This window comes from Notolepis coatsorum (assembly GCF_963971535.1).
Source record: "Notolepis coatsorum genome assembly, chromosome: 20".
Taxonomy (NCBI): Eukaryota; Metazoa; Chordata; class Actinopteri; order Aulopiformes; family Paralepididae; genus Notolepis; species Notolepis coatsorum.
In genome coordinates this window covers 49,075,995-49,092,871 of record NC_140184.1, presented here as the reverse complement: position 1 = coordinate 49,092,871, position 16,877 = coordinate 49,075,995, and positions in this window count along the sequence as shown.

Sequence of the window (16,877 nt, the reverse complement as noted above, 5' to 3'; positions counted from 1 at the left end):
CGAGTACGCCATCAACTCCCTGGTCAGTTCCGCCACCGGCCTCTCGCCGTTTGAGGTATCCCTGGGCTACCAACCCCCTCTTTTCCCTGCACAGGAGTCGGAAGTGGCAGTTCCCTCCGTGCAGGATCATCTCGACCGGTGTCGTCAAGTCTGGGAGATCACCAGGACTGCGCTGCTCCGGGCATCGGAGCGCGCCAGTCGGGGAGCTGACCGACGCTGGATCCCTGCGCCGACGTACCACCCTGGGCAGAGGGTATGGTTGTCCGCCAAGGATCTTCCGCTTCGATCCTCGGCCAAGAAGCTTAACCCCCGGTTCGTCTGCCCTTTTGAGATCCAGAAGGTGCTCAGTCCCGCAGCGGTGAGTCTTAAACTTCCTGCGTCCATGCGCATTCATCCCGTTTTCCACGTGTCCCGGGTTAAACCTGTCTCTCTCAGTCCCCTGATGCCTCCTGCTCCAGATCCGCCTCCTCCCGAGATGGTGGACGGACACCCCCGGTGGAAGGTCCGTCAGCTCATGGACGTCCGACGGCAGGGACGGGGGTTCCAGTACCTGGTGGACTGGGAGGGATACGGTCCGGAGGAACGGAGCTGGGTCTCCCGCCAGCTCATCATGGACCCCGCCCTGATCACCGACTTCCATCGGTCCCATCCGGGGAAGCCACGGCCGGGCAGGTCGCCGGGTGGCTCCCGTGGAGGGGGGGGTACTGTGAGGATTGGTCCGATTCCGCACGCTTCCAGGACGTCTATGGAAGTCGCCGCTGTTGCTTTTCTCTGCCATCCGTTTGATCTGTGCCTCGTTGCCCGCGTTGCGCAATTGTGCCATGTAGCTGCAGAGCCGCAGAGTCAGAGGCGCAACGCCATCGTGCCGTCTCTATTCTGAGACGAGCTGCAGAGCCGCAGACAACTCTGCCAAGAACATTCCCCACTTGTACTCTTTGTTGTTTTTGCTATTCCCTGTTGTTGGAAATAAATACGCCCTGGTTTTTGGCTAACTCTGAACTACCTGTCTGTGCCGTGCTGTTGGGGTTGGTAACAAACCATAACAGACAGCGTACAGCAACTTGCAATGGGCCTGGTCTACAAGATACACTACACCACTAAGATACCTGTGCATGTCAAAATACTTCCCAAAGGTCAGTGAATACCATGACCACAACACCAGAGGGAGTTCCACAAATCATGTTCAACCCAGATAAAATAATTTAAAAAGTTAAAAAATAAAAATAAATTTAATAAAAAAAAATCATCATAACTTAGAAATGAGATTGCATAGGTCTATGAATCGGGATTGCGATTTTGTTTCGATTAATTGCCCAGCCCTACTGTGTACAGTAAGTTATCTTGGTGATCATCATTGTGATGTAATATAAGCTAAGCTAAAGGTAGTGTGGTAACCTTGACTTCATGATTTCATGATTTCATAATCAAAAATGTTAGATTAACCCAGGAAACTGAAAGTATCTGTAGTGATGGTAAATAGAACAGTTGGCGAGGGAGCCATTCCAACCCCCCCAGGAAACCAAACACCTAGACATGTGACAGTTGAGCACAGCAAGAAGAGACCAAAAGCGGAAATGCCTCTGTGAGACCAGAGTAATGTGGTTGAATCTTTACAATAATAGATTCAGAAAATACAAAGTGTCAGTTGGTAGACAGGATTTTGGGATGGCTCTTGTGAATTGAATAGTATTAACCTAAGAAGCACTGACTATACTGGGTTAATGTTATTTCAACACAAGCACTATTAAGGCTGAAGTCATCAGACCTCATCATGTTGAAAATCACCAGGCGACACCTCTCATGACGACATTGTTTACTCAGTCACACACCACAGAAAAACGGTGACTCAGTAAAACCTAAAGACAGTTGCCTAATCAAGATAAGGTCACAGGAAATAATTGCAGTATATTAGTTTAGAATGAAAACAATGTTGGAATAATAAAACAAGAGTATAGTAACCTATTAGAAAAGTAACTTACAGAAGAACCAAATAGAAGGAAAGTTAACATGATTGATTCATTCAAAGGAGGCCATAGCCAAAAAGGAGGGGGCTACCCGGTTGTTACAGGCACACATACGACCAAGAAGACACCAAATGAGGACTGCCTGTGTTTAGATATTGGTGATTGGTGGAACTAGGTTAAGAAAAGTGAGGTCATGAAATCTATAAGTATTGGAACAGTAAGAATAGAGAGGCAGGCCAGCTCAGGACACCGCCACACCACACCCAGGGGGTCTGAGTCTGGTCTCCACCACCACCACCGACCATGGTCTACTTTGTCCCTATGTGAGTAAAACGGTATAATGTGATAACTAGAGTAAGATGCCTATCTTAGACCCAGGTTTTATCATGTGGTGACAAAGAGTACTATGGTCTTATTTCATTAACATAACATGACTAATATTTATGTACAATACTGTCTTTGATGTAAAAAGCCAACGAGGGCTATTGTGATTTACCTGCATCAAATCCTTTTGTACAATCATGTATTATGCTTGAAGTGTCCTGTGTGTAACCAATGCATTATTCCAATCTCGGCCCACGCTGCAATTAAATGAATATTGGACCATAGCTGCTGGTTGTCTGGCTGTACACACTTATTCTCTACTGGCTAAATTTGGGAGCTCAGATGAGGACCATGTTTTCTATCACACTGTGATCTTTCCCTTCCTCTAGTTAGCAACCTCACTACTGTGCTGTAATTAATGGATATTCATATAGGAATATACAACAGTAGCTAACAAATTGGCTAGCTACTGTTAGCATACAAGCTTTTACAAACACTGTACTTACTTTTTCATCCTCAACTTTTTTTCTGATCCAGATGCATAAGTCCTCTCCATGTTGCTGATTTATACTTCGGTCCTTTTGTGCAAAGTTTCATTTAGCCTACAGTGCTACTGCCTACACACAGTAATGTTACTGACTGTACAGGGCTCTCCAAGCCCTCTCAAAGCAGGAAATAGGAAATAGTGTTCTCTGATTGGTGAGAAAAAAAAGTGTCAGAACTGTCAATCATTCAAGCCCCATTCAAATGAATGAGTGAGTCAAAGCCTCACGGGTTGTGCACTTAGACCAGTTACTGTCCAATCAAAGGTGCTATTTCGCTGCCATTCACTTACATTAGCTAATGAGGCACTTGAGGAATGTGCCTCACTACTAGCCAATGTAAGTGATTGGGAGCTGTGTATCACTTGGAGAAAATAAAAATCACTGGAATTTATTTTCACAGAGGAAAACATTTCTAATAAAAAATATATATAAATAAAAAATGTATATTAATAATATTATTATATATTTTGTTTTATACTAGTGAAGCACTGCCTCACTAGTAGTCATGCAATAACCTTCACTGATGGTCTGTGGGAGCTCCCCTGAAATTACGTTGTATACTTGTGTGCAGGGGTGTAAAGTACTTGAGTAATTGTACTTCGTTACAATACTTAAATACTGTTTTGGGGGATTTGTACTTTACTCGAGTATTATTAGGTTTGTATACTTTGTACTTTTACTCCATTACATTTCAGAGAAAATAAACACACTTTTTACTCCTTACATTTCAAATGCAGACCTACAAAGTACAAAGTACAAATATCACAGGTCCAACCATTTTAATTAGTATATTTTAATTGTTTATCTGGCCGAACTAACGTTAACGTTATTAATCCTGCTCCCACAGGTAAACAGCCAATCAAATCCCCATCAATGGAAAATGAACCCGCCCATACCCATGCTGATTGGTCCTTGTGCAACACTAGAAAGCGGGGATCTTTGATTAAACACCTGCTATCAGAAGAATAGACAGTCAGATCCGCATTATGCTGTGGTTAATATTGTGATATTGGAAGATAGATCTATGTTGTACATACGAAATACAATGACATTATGACAAGCCTTAAATGTATTAGTTACAATATAAATGGTCTTAACAACCCAATAAAGAGGAAAAAACTTTTTGGACAACTTAAGAAAATGCAGTGCTCTATAGCATTCATTCAAGAAACGCACTTATCAATGAACGAACACCAGAAACTGAAGAGAGAATGGGTGGGCCAGGTGTATAGTGCGTCCTGTCAAACAGGGAAAAAGAGAGGAGTGGCTATTCTATTTAACAAATCAGTATACTTCACCAAAGAAAAGGAAATAGCAGATGACCAGGGCAGATATGTTATGGTCCTGGGGTCAATAGGAGGATCAATCATAACTTTTTTTTTTTTTTTTTATCTTTTTCCCCCTCCATTTTCCTCCGATTTTCTCCCATCCCAATGTTAGTCGTATGCCAATTCCCAGTCCCTTCCTGGTCGCTGCGCACTTACCCCCCACAGTCAGATCATCTGGGAGAGTGGAGGCTACCACGTGCTTCCTCCGACACACGTCCAGCCAATCACCGCTTCTTTTCACCTGGCAGCGCGGATTCTCATCGAGAGGGCGTAGCGTGTGGGAGGACCACACTATCCCCCTCAAGTCCTATCCGCGCTTAGCAGGCGCCCCGACCGAACTGTAGGAGTCGCTGTTTACAACGACCCGGACCCACCCCGCCAGCTTCTCCCACCCTCTAATACAGCCAATTGTATTAGTGCAGACGGCCAGCCAAGCTGGTGACAACCCCGGAGCTGTGAGCTGGATTCGAACAGGCGAATCCAGCTCACAGCTCCGGGGTTGGTGACGAACGCAATCTCTGCTCGGCCACCTAACCGCCGCAATCATAACCTTTCTAAATATATATGCACCAAATGAAGACTGCCCCAATTTCTTTAAAGGTATAGCCTCACTTTTGGCTGGTAACGCCAAAGGAATTATCCTTATGGCCGGTGATTTCAACTGTGTACTAAATCCAAAAGTAGACAAACTTCCTGTAGATTGTGGACCCATTTCAAAAAAATCTAGATCACTGAATGCAATGATAAAAGAATTTGGACTTATAGATGCATGGCGTTTCCACCATCCTAGGCAGAAAGACTTTACCTTTAGGTCTGGGGTCCATGGTAGCTACTCTCGGATAGATTACTTCTGTATTTCCAAGCAAGATATTGACAAAGTTGAATCATGTATCATTGAACCAGCGACCATCTCAGATCTTGGACCTCTAACTCTTCAACTTAACCTCAGTACCAATAAGATCTTTAAATATTGGAGGCTCAATGTATCCATGCTGTCTGACTCTCACACACGGGAGAGGATAAGTGAAGAACTGAAGAGTTATTTTGATCTCAACAATAAGGGGGATGTCTCACCATCAATTTTATGGGACGCGGCAAAGGCTGTAATGAGAGGTAAAATTATCTCAATTTCAAGTGCACTAAAGAAACAGCGAAATGAAAAACAGCAGAACCTAGAAAATGAGTTAAAAATACTAGAAAGGAAACATAAACTGAACAGAGATGAGGAAGATTTAAAAGCTCTACTAACCTGCAGACAAAAACTAGATGACCTGTTGACATACAAAGCGGAAGGAGCCCTTAGATTTGCTGGTAGGAATTACTATGAGATGGGAAATAGGGCAAGCAAGCTACTGTCATTCCAGCTCCACAAAATACAGTCAAGTCGGATAGTTCCAAAGATTAAACACCCCAGCACACACATGGAAGTAATGCAAACGCAAGAAATTGCTAATGCATTTGCAGATTACTATACCGACCTCTACAAAGCACAGCAATTGGAAAACAAGAAAGAAAAAATCAACAACTTCTTAGATAACCTTAAACTTTCTAAACTATCCCCAGATGAGGCGGATGAGCTAACCTCCCCTATTACGGAGAAGGAGATAGGGGAAACTATTCAGATGCTTAAGAACAATAAATCACCAGGTACAGATGGGTTTTCAAATGAATTTTATAAACATTTCACTGAACAGTTAACACCAGTATTAAGTGTAGTTTATAACTATGCCCTATCTGAGAGAGATCCACCAGGAAGCTGGTCAAAAGCTATTGTCTCGGTAATACATAAAGGAGGTAAAGACCCCACAAGATGTAGTTCCTATAGGCCCATAAGTCTCCTTTGCAACGATTTCAAGATATTGACATCTATACTTAAAAAAAGAATACAGAAACATATAATAAAACTGATACACCCAGACCAGACTGGCTTTATCACTGGTCGACAGGGTGCTAACAACATCAGAAGAACTTTAAATCTGCAAACAGTGGCTGGATCTCGAAAAGAACCATCAATGCTTCTCGGCTTAGATGCCGAGAAGGCATTTGATAGAGTTGATTGGCTGTACCTTGAACTAACATTGAAAGGTATGGGATTCAATAACACATTTATAGATTGGATAAAATGTTTATATAAAAATCCTAAGTCTAGAGTAAGGGTGAATGGTCACTGCTCTCACTTCTTGGGAGGGACACGCCAAGGACACGTTTTGTCTCCGTTACTATTCGCGATTGGCATAGAGCCACTAGCGGAGATGATTAGATCAAACCCTCAGATACAGGGAATAGATGACCAAAAAGGCATTACACACAAGATCTCGCTATTTGCTGATGACATTTTACTTTATATCAAAAACCCTTTAGAATCAATTCCAAACATAATGATGGATTTAAGAAATTACGGAAAACTGTCGGGTTATAAGATAAATGAGACCAAATCAGAAGCCATGATGATAGTGGGAACATGGCCAACACATCTGAATAGTATAGCACCCTTCCATTGGGCTAGAGACGGATTCAGGTATTTAGGAATCATTTTGACTCCCAGCAGCAATCAGTTATATCAAGCAAACTACGAAAAGTTGATTGTACAAATCAAATCAGACATGGCCAGATGGGACATTTTACCTCTCTCCCTACTGGGAAGAATAGAATCAATTCGAATGAATGTGCTACCTAGACTTATTTTTCTCTTCCAGTCTCTACCTATACCAATACCTGCCACTACCTTTAAAAGGTTAGATAAACTCCTATCCAAATTTATCTGGCAGAGGAAAAAACCTAGAGTAAGGCTTAAAACACTATGTTTGCCAAAGAACAAGGGTGGTCTTGGTCTGCCAAACCTAAGAAACTACTACTGGGCAGCTCAATTACGCATACTTGTGCAGTGGATACAAAAGGACCTAGATTCCGGATGGGTACAGATTGAGCAAAACTCAATTCCAAAGACCCCTCTCAGATCCATAATATTCCCGGGGAAAGCATACTGGAAAAAAATTAAGATTGGTAACAAATGGATTACAAATACATTAAAGGTATGGGAAAGTGTAAGGAAAAAGGGGGGAGGTCCATGATCAATATCTAGGGCCATGCCAATAGCAGACAATACAGAATTCCGGCCAGCTATGGAGGATGGGGGTTTTAAAAAATGGGCGGATTTGGGCCTGGTTACTATCAATCAATTAATGGAAGGAGACTGTTTTAAATCGTTTGCACAGCTACAGCAATGTTTTGATCTACCTTCGAAAGACTTGTTTAGATACTTTCAAATAAGACACTATGTAATGACTCACAGTGAGTGGGAAGCAATTAAGAGACCACCAACAAATGTGGAGCGGTTCTTTATTAACACAATAGAAAAAAACTTGATGGAAAGAAAGCAGATATCCGATATTTACAACATGTTACAACTAGACGATCCAGGAGACACCACCTATATTAAAGAAAAATGGGAGTTGGAAGCTAATGTGATTATAGAAAATGAAGAATGGGAGGACAGCCATTCAAGCAATCATAAAATCACAAATAGCCCAATGTGGAAGGAGTTTGACTGGAAGGTCAAGGTCAGGTACTTTAGGACTCCTCAAGTTCTCTCCGGATTTGCTGGTGGGTCCTCACCACCATAGATATCTATAGAACACTAGATAGCTTAAGGCGGAGTCACCAGCGTCACTGAACCGCCGCCATCTTGCTCCAGTTAGCCTTGAGTGAGAGTGAGTGAGCTGCACAGACAAAAATACTCATAACTCGCTGAAATATTGACGGATTTACAAACGGGTTGGTTTGCTATAAACATCAAAGATGTAGTTATGATACTGCATACTTATAAAAAAAAAGATTTAAAGATGTTTTTTTTTACAAACCGCTTGAATCATAGCCACGTTAATAATGCTTGTAATAAACCAAACCGTTTGTAAATCCGTCAATATTTCAGCGAGTTATGAGTATTTTTGTCTGTGCAGCTCACTCACTCTCACTCAAGGCTAACTGGAGCAAGATGGCGGCGGTTCAGTGACGTCGCTCTCCATTGGCCGGCAGCGCGGGCAAGCTATCTAGTGTTCTATATATATCTATGCTCACCACTATGTTGGAGAGGATGTGGAATGATCGGAGATCATACACATATTTTCTGGGACTGTCCAAGGGTGCAGACATTTTGGGTGAATATCAAAAATGAGATTAAAACCATTCTAGATCTTGACTTACCTCTGAATCCATCGTACTATATCTTGGGATGTATACCGAAAGGCACATACTATGGAGATACGTTATACATCTTGAGAGTGATACTGTTAATAGCAAGGAAAATGATAACTATGGCATGGCTACAAAATCAACCACCGACAATCAAACAATGGACCAAGAGACTGAGACAGATGTATACAATGGAAGAAATGACTGCACAATTGCAACTGAAAAAAGATATGTTTATGCAGAGATGGTCACTTGTAACCTTGTACCTGGAGATACACAAGCATGAGTCTGACCCTCCTGACGCCCTCTCCTTTTTTTTCTTTTTTTTTGTCCTTTTTTTTCTGTTATTTTTTTTTTCTTTTGCTAAATTAATTTTTCTATTTATTTTTTCGTTTCCTATCCTACAAAAAATCCTAAAAAAAAATATTGTAAAAATCCCTCCCCACTGGGTTGTTTATGAGGCGTACTCGGATTATACAGCTTATTTTGATTACGCTGAATACTTTGAAAACAAATTGAATAAGAGGGAAGAGCCTGAGTAACAAATGTCATTGACTATGCGAATCAAGTATATTATACTGTATGAATAATGCAATGTGATGTTCATTATGACACAAAATAAAAGAAAGTTCAAAAAAAAAATATTGTGATATTATTCAGGGTACTCCAGTATTCTGTCTTTAATATTGTGATATTATTCAGGGTACTCCAGTATTCTGTCTTTAATATTGTGATATTATTCAGGGTAGTCCAGTATTCTGTCTTTAATATTGTGATATTATTCAGGGTATACTCCAGTATTCTGTCTTTAATATTGTGATATTATTCAGGGTATACTCCAGTATTCTGTCTTTAATATTGTGATAGTATTCAGGGTATACTCCAGTATTCTGTCTTTAATATTATGATATTATTCAGGATACACCATTCTGTTTTTAATATTGTGATATTATTCATGGTACTCCAGTATTCTGTCTTTAATATTGTGATATTATTCAGGGTAGTCCAGTATTCTGTCTTTAATATTGTGATATTATTCAGGGTACTCCAGTATTCTCTCTTTAATATTGTGATATTATTCAGGGTACTCCAGTATTCTGTCTTTAATATTGTGATATTATTCAGGGTACTCCAGTAATCTGTCTTTAATATTGTGATATTATTCAGGGTAGTCCAGTATTCTGTCTTTAATATTGTGATATTATTCAGGATACACCATTCTGTTTTTAATATTGTGATATTATTCAGGGTACTCCAGTATTCTGTTTTTAATATTGTGATATTATTCAGGGTACTCCAGTATTCTGTCTTTAATATTGTGATATTATTCAGGGTAGTCCAGTATTCTGTCTTTAATATTGTGATATTATTATATTATTATAATTTCTGGGTACTTTTTATACCCCTGCTTGTGTGCAATGACAATTAAAAAGTCTATTCTATTCTATTCTATTCTATTCTTCTCCTTTTGATTTGGACACTCCTGCTAAAATTAGCAACCCAATGTAGGCTTGCAAGTGGGTCCTATGCAACTCCTTCCAACTGTCCCCATACACTGCCCAAAGAGCTGTGACAAAACCTCATTAGCAGAAAACATTTTCTTCAAGGTCATTTTCAATTAAGTGAACATGAAGAGGAACCACACAGAGCAGCAAGAGAAATGGTGCTATATATAAAAGTTGCTATGCACGCTTTTATATGTTTGGTCCTCCCCAGTGTTGCATAAACTACTAATGTCCTTGCAGGAACCATTATGGCCCCATGTTGGAAATATCAGTTTTTGCAATGTGGGTATTATGCTCCCTCCCCTCCCCGTGTTGTGTCAATGGCCCTTGCAGGAACCATATGGTCTCGCCCCCATGTTGCAGGAAGTCTTTTAAAGATTATACATTTGCATGTAATAGTTACCTCTATAGCATTCTAAACAATCAAAATAAATGTGTAAAATGTTGACATTTGTATATGTTTTAACAGGAGGGTTAAGGTTTTGAAATCTATGGTATTTTTTTGTTCTGTTGTTTCAGAACCAGTGATGCTCTTATTATGATCATGGATGAAGTGTGTGTCTGTACGTACGCACAGAGTTAAAGTTAGTGAAAGCCAATGGATGGAGGGAAGCACTAGAGCAGGAGAGGGGATAATTAGACTGTAAAGAAATGCTCACTCTCTGATGGTCTGAATAGCCCTGGATAGATTAGGTTCTCACCCTCTCTGTCCGTGTGTGTAATTTGTAATGTATGTAAATAAGCATGCATGCATAATACTGTATGTGCTATGCTTAGCACTCAGAATTACAGAGAGATACAGAGGATAAGCCCCTGGGATGGACTGGCATCCTGTCAAGGAGAATACTTGTACCTATACTGTAAGGTGCTTCTCATCAAATACAGCTGCTACAAATACAGCTGCTAAGCTGCTACAGTATGAGACACCTTGGCGGTGTACCATGTACCATATTTACTTAGAATTCATCAGTATACAGTATACCGATAGTTATTATAAACATTGCAAATTAACTAAATGCGACGAAATTCTATATAAAAAAAAGCACACTTGCAAATGTAAATGAGCCACCACGACATCTAAATGAAGATGACGGAATGAAACCACACATACAGTATGTCAGCATGTGAACTAAGTATTATTATTGCATCATGTAATTCAAAATACAGAAGTTTAGAGTGAAGTATTACGGTCTGCTCCAAACCATGGTGGGATTAATTCAGTCCCTAGGCAGAGATGCAGTTACAGCATCCAATAAATCTTTGCTGTGTTTTTGCTGTGCTGTCTGGCACTTTACCTTTTAATCAGCTTCTCTCTCTCTCCCCCTTACTCTCCTTTGTCTTGTAGTGTTGAGCCCTCAATGTCAAAATTATGGTCAAAAGCATGACATAAGTGTACTACAGACAACAGACCACATAGAGCTGCTTAATAACTTATAGGCTAAGCAATAGGGAGGTGTAGTGGTTACGTCATTTTATTTTTTTTGTGTTCCACCCTCTGTTCCACTTAATGTATTTCCCCATTGCCCATTTTTAAATCAGCTCGTTTAAAACAAATAAAGCATGGACATTGGCGGTGTACTGTGCGTATATTCATCCACAATCTATAGCTCAACATGAAAATATTCGCAATTAATCGCAAAGGTAGCAAAATAACAACGTTTATGTTTTCGTTCACTGGGAAACTACACTGCCATTTTGGCGCTGCTGGCTGACGTCACCACAGCGTAGACTCCTGGCTTTAGTCGCAGACCTAGGATCATATTTCCCTTACATTCCATAAGCTTAACAATTCGTACAATGGGAAAATAACTGACCCTGAATCTGTGGCTAGTATCTCTCTGGTGATCATAACCATTAATCAGATGAAGCCAACCACCATTTCTAAAAGCAACAACCACGTTATCATTATTTGTATTCGCTGCATATTAAATCACTGTAAATACTAATGTAAATCATTGTTTCGTTGTACATATTGTGTATAGTTTATAACGTTATTGTTTTTTACATAGCTAGCTAGCTTGCTAGCCATTCCCGAAACTCCTCTACATGCCCCGATTTAAAATGGTTCTCTCCTTGTATACTTTTGTCCTCACAAACAAAGTGTTCTGCCAGGGAATTTATGGACACGACAGTAGTAGTGTGGTATATTCTAGCAGGTGAACTGAATTCAGAGGAGGTGGCCCAGATTTCCAACAGACGTGATGCAAATAAGCTGATTGTCCACAAGGAGAGCACGATTACGTTGAAGATTTATTTCTCACCAACAGGGTAACAAACAATCTGCCAACGCCTCAATTATCTTTTATTGTTAGATTCTCTGTGAAGATTGATGCGGAATTCACAGAAAACACTGTAAACCCGCATGTTCAAAATAATCAATTAGTTTGAGTAGGGTATACTCAATATTCTATGAAAGTTCTACTAACTTGAATGTCTTGAGTTCGTGTGACGTGTTTTTATGTTTTGAGTAAATAAAACTCATAGTTTTTTATTGATTTGGAACTATTCACTTATTAAGTAAGTATAATGTAAAAGCATAACTTAAGTACAACTTAAGATAATTAAGTAGATACAGACTGTAAACCGCATTATGTTTTGAGTAAATAAAACTTATAGTTTTTGATTGACTTGGAATTATTCACTTATTATGTAAGTATAATGTAAAAGCATAACTTAAGTACAACTTAAGATAATTAAGTAGATACAGACTGTAAACCGCATTATGTTTTGAGTAAATAAAACTCATAGTTTTTGATTGACTTGGAACTATTCACTTATTAAGTAAGTATAATGTAAAAGCATAACTTAAGTACAACTTAAGATAATTAAGTAGATACAGACTGTAAACTGCATTATGTTTTGAGTAAATAAAACTCAGTTTTTGATTGACTTGGAACTATTCACTTATTAAGTAAGTATAATGTAAAAGCATAACTTAAGTACAACTTAAGATAATTAAGTAGATACAGACTGTAAACTGCATTATGTTTTGAGTAAATAAAACTCATAGTTTTTGATTGACTTGGAACTATTCACTTATTAAGTAAGTATAATGTAAAAGCATAACTTAAGTACAACTTAAGATAATTAAGTAGATACCGACTGTAAACTGCATTATGTTTTGAGTAAATAAAACTCAGTTTTTGATTGACTTGGAACTATTCACTTATTAAGTAAGTATAATGTAAAAGCATAACTTAAGTACAACTTAAGATAATTAAGTAGATACAGACTGTAAACTGCATTATGTTTTGAGTAAATAAAACTCATAGTTTTTGATTGACTTGGAACTATTCACTTATTAAGTAAGTATAATGTAAAAGCATAACTTAAGTACAACTTAAGATAATTAAGTAGATACCGACTGTAAACTGCATTATGTTTTGAGTAAATAAAACTCAGTTTTTGATTGACTTGGAACTATTCACTTATTAAGTAAGTATAATGTAAAAGCATAACTTAAGTACAACTTAAGATAATTAAGTAGATACAGACTGTAAACTGCATTATGTTTTGAGTAAATAAAACTCATAGTTTTTGATTAACTTGGAACTATTCACTTATTAAGTAAGTATAATGTAAAAGCATAACTTAAGTACAACTTTATTAACAGATTGCAGAATGGGTATAGAGGTGTGATAGGTGTGAGAGGTGTGATAGGTGGGATTGGTGTGAGAGGTGTGAGAGGTGTGATAGGTGTGAGAGGTGTGAAAGGTGGGATAGGTGTGAGAGGTGTGATAGGTGTGAGAGGTGTGATAGGTGTGAGAGGAGTGATAGGTGTGATAGGTGGGATCGGTGTGAGAGGTGTGATAGGTGTGAAAGGTGTGAGAGGTGTGAGAGGTGTGATAGGTGTGATAGGTGTGAGAGGTGTGATAGGTGTGAGATGTGTGAGAGGAGTGATAGGTGTGAGATGTGTGAGAGGTGTGATAGGTGTGATAGGTGGGATAGGTGTGAGAGGTGTGAGAGGTGTGATAGGTGTGAGAGGTGTGATAGGTGTGAGAGATGTGATAGGTGTGAGAGGTGTGAGAGGTGTGATAGGTGTGAGAGGTGTGATAGGTGTGAGATGTGTGAGAGGAGTGATAGGTGTGAGAGGTGTGATAGGTGTGAGAGGTGTGATAGGTGTGAGAGGTGTGATAGGTGTGAGAGGTGTGAGAGGTGTGAGATGTGTGATAGGTGTGAGAGGTGTGATAGGTGTGAGAGGTGTGAGAGGTGTGATAGGTGGGATCGGTGTGAGAGGTGTGATAGGTGGGATCAGTGTGAGAGGTGTGATAGGTGTGAGAGGTGTTAGCTTTTTATGGGTTTTCTTGCTAATGTCCTGTCATGCCTCCGGTCTAGCGGATACGGTGACGCGTCATACAGGAGTCATACAGGCATACATGCATATAGTTGCATATAGCATGTTCTCAATGAAGATATGACCTGTGCCTGTATGCTAGCATGATATGGTTGGTATCTATGACCTGTGCCTGTATAACATGACACGGTTGGTATCTATGACCTGTGCCTGTATGCTAGCATGACACGGTTGGTATCTATGACCTGTGCCTGTATGCTAGCATGACATGGTTGGTATCTATGACCTGTGCCTGTATGCTAGCATGACATGGTTGGTATCTATGACCTGTGCCTGTATGCTAGCATGACACGGTTGGTATCTATGACCTGTGCCTGTATGCTAGCATGACATGGTTGGTATCTATGACCTGTGCCTGTATGCTAGCATGACATGGTTGGTATCTATGACCTGTGCCTGTATGCTAGCATGACATGGTTGGTATCTATGACCTGTGCCTGTATAGCATGACACGGTTGGTATCTATGACCTGTGCCTGTATGCTAGCATGACACGGTTGGTATCTATGACCTGTGCCTGTATGCTAGCATGACATGGTTGGTATCTATGACCTGTGCCTGTATGCTAGCATGACATGGTTGGTATCTATGACCTGTGCCTGTATGCTAGCATGACATGGTTGGTATCTATGACCTGTGCCTGTATAACATGACACGGTTGGTATCTATGACCTGTGCCTGTATGCTAGCATGACACGGTTGGTATCTATGACCTGTGCCTGTATGCTAGCATGACATGGTTGGTATCTATGACCTGTGCCTGTATGCTAGCATGACACGGTTGGTATCTATGACCTGTGCCTGTATGCTAGCATGACACGGTTGGTATCTATGACCTGTGCCTGTATGCTAGCATGACATGGTTGGTATCTATGACCTGTGCCTGTATGCTAGCATGACATGGTTGGTATCTATGACCTGTGCCTGTATAGCATGACACGGTTGGTATCTATGACCTGTGCCTGTATGCTAGCATGACACGGTTGGTATCTATGACCTGTGCCTGTATGCTAGCATGACATGGTTGGTATCTATGACCTGTGCCTGTATGCTAGCATGACATGGTTGGTATCTATGACCTGTGCCTGTATGCTAGCATGACATGGTTGGTATCTATGACCTGTACCTGTATGCTAGCATGACATGGTTGGTATCTATGACCTGTGCCTGTATAGCATGACACGGTTGGTATCTATGACCTGTGCCTGTATGCTAGCATGACACGGTTGGTATCTATGACCTGTGCCTGTATGCTAGCATGACACGGTTGGTATCTATGACCTGTGCCTGTATGCTAGCATGACATGGTTGGTATCTATGACCTGTGCCTGTATGCTAGCATGACATGGTTGGTATGACCTGTGCCTGTATGCTAGCATGACATGGTTGGTATCTATGACCTGTGCCTGTATAGCATGACACTGTTGGTATCTATGACCTGTGCCTGTATGCTAGCATGACACGGTTGACCTATGACCTGTGCCTGTATGCTAGCATGACACGGCTGGTATATATGGACTCCTCAGTCTCTAGTTTCATACCACTTCTTGCTAGCTTTAAATGTAATAAAAATGAGCCTGTATCACACTTCTCTCCTCCTCTGTCTCTCTCACTCTCTATATGAGCCTAATGAGCCCTGGCTCTAATTCAGATCACTGTCCTGTCTTAAACTCCATAACTCCACTTTTAGTGTTTGTCATTTTATTCCCTGAATGGATCATTTTCAGGGTTATTATCATGAAAAAACGACTAACCTTCTGTCTTTTATTATTATGCTACTAAGTAATGTCTATATGCACTCAAGACTGTAGCACTCAAGTTTGACACTGTTTAACAAACAATCTTACTTATACACTTAGCTGCAGAGTTGTACCCTTCCTGCAGACTTGACAGAACTTGTAAGTCATTTTGGATAAAAGCAGCTAAATGACTAAATGTAAATGTCATGGATTTCAAAAATAGATATGAATATGAGACATTTCTTTCGTCTTTCTTTCATTCCTGATTTTTTTTTTTTTTTTTTTTATGAGATACAAGATTGTTGGTTCCATATTCCAGCCCAGGTCTGTTTTCTTCAATATTAGGCCACTGGGTGTAGAGTGATTTTCCGAGTATTCAACTCTTTTACATTAATACAGAGAGAGACAGAGAGAGAGAGAGAGAGAGAGAGAGAGAGAGAGAGAGAGAGAGAGAGAGAGAGAGAGAGAGAGAGAGAGAGAGAGACAGAGAGAAAGTGAGAGAGATGTTAATAAAGTTTTCAATCAATCAATCAATCAATCCGGGCCTGTGACGTCACTGTACCCATTCTGCAATCTGTTAATAAAGTTTTCAATCAATCAATCAATCAATCAATCAATCAATCAATCCGGGCCTGTGACGTCACTGTACCCATGAATTCAATAAAGGAATATCTTATCTTATCTTATAAAAAATATATTTTCCACTAATTTCTATGTTTCAACATTACTGTCTGATGCAGTAACATTAGTGTGATGATGTCTGCATGAAAACATGCAACCTGCATGTTTCCCAGATAGCAAAAGACATTAATTAAATGTTGGATTTTGGTCAGATTGGTTATTTTTGGTTGAGGTTGAAAAAGCTATGTTGATTCAATATTTAATTACAGATACTATTTCAACATTTGAAAAACTGTTGTTGAATCAA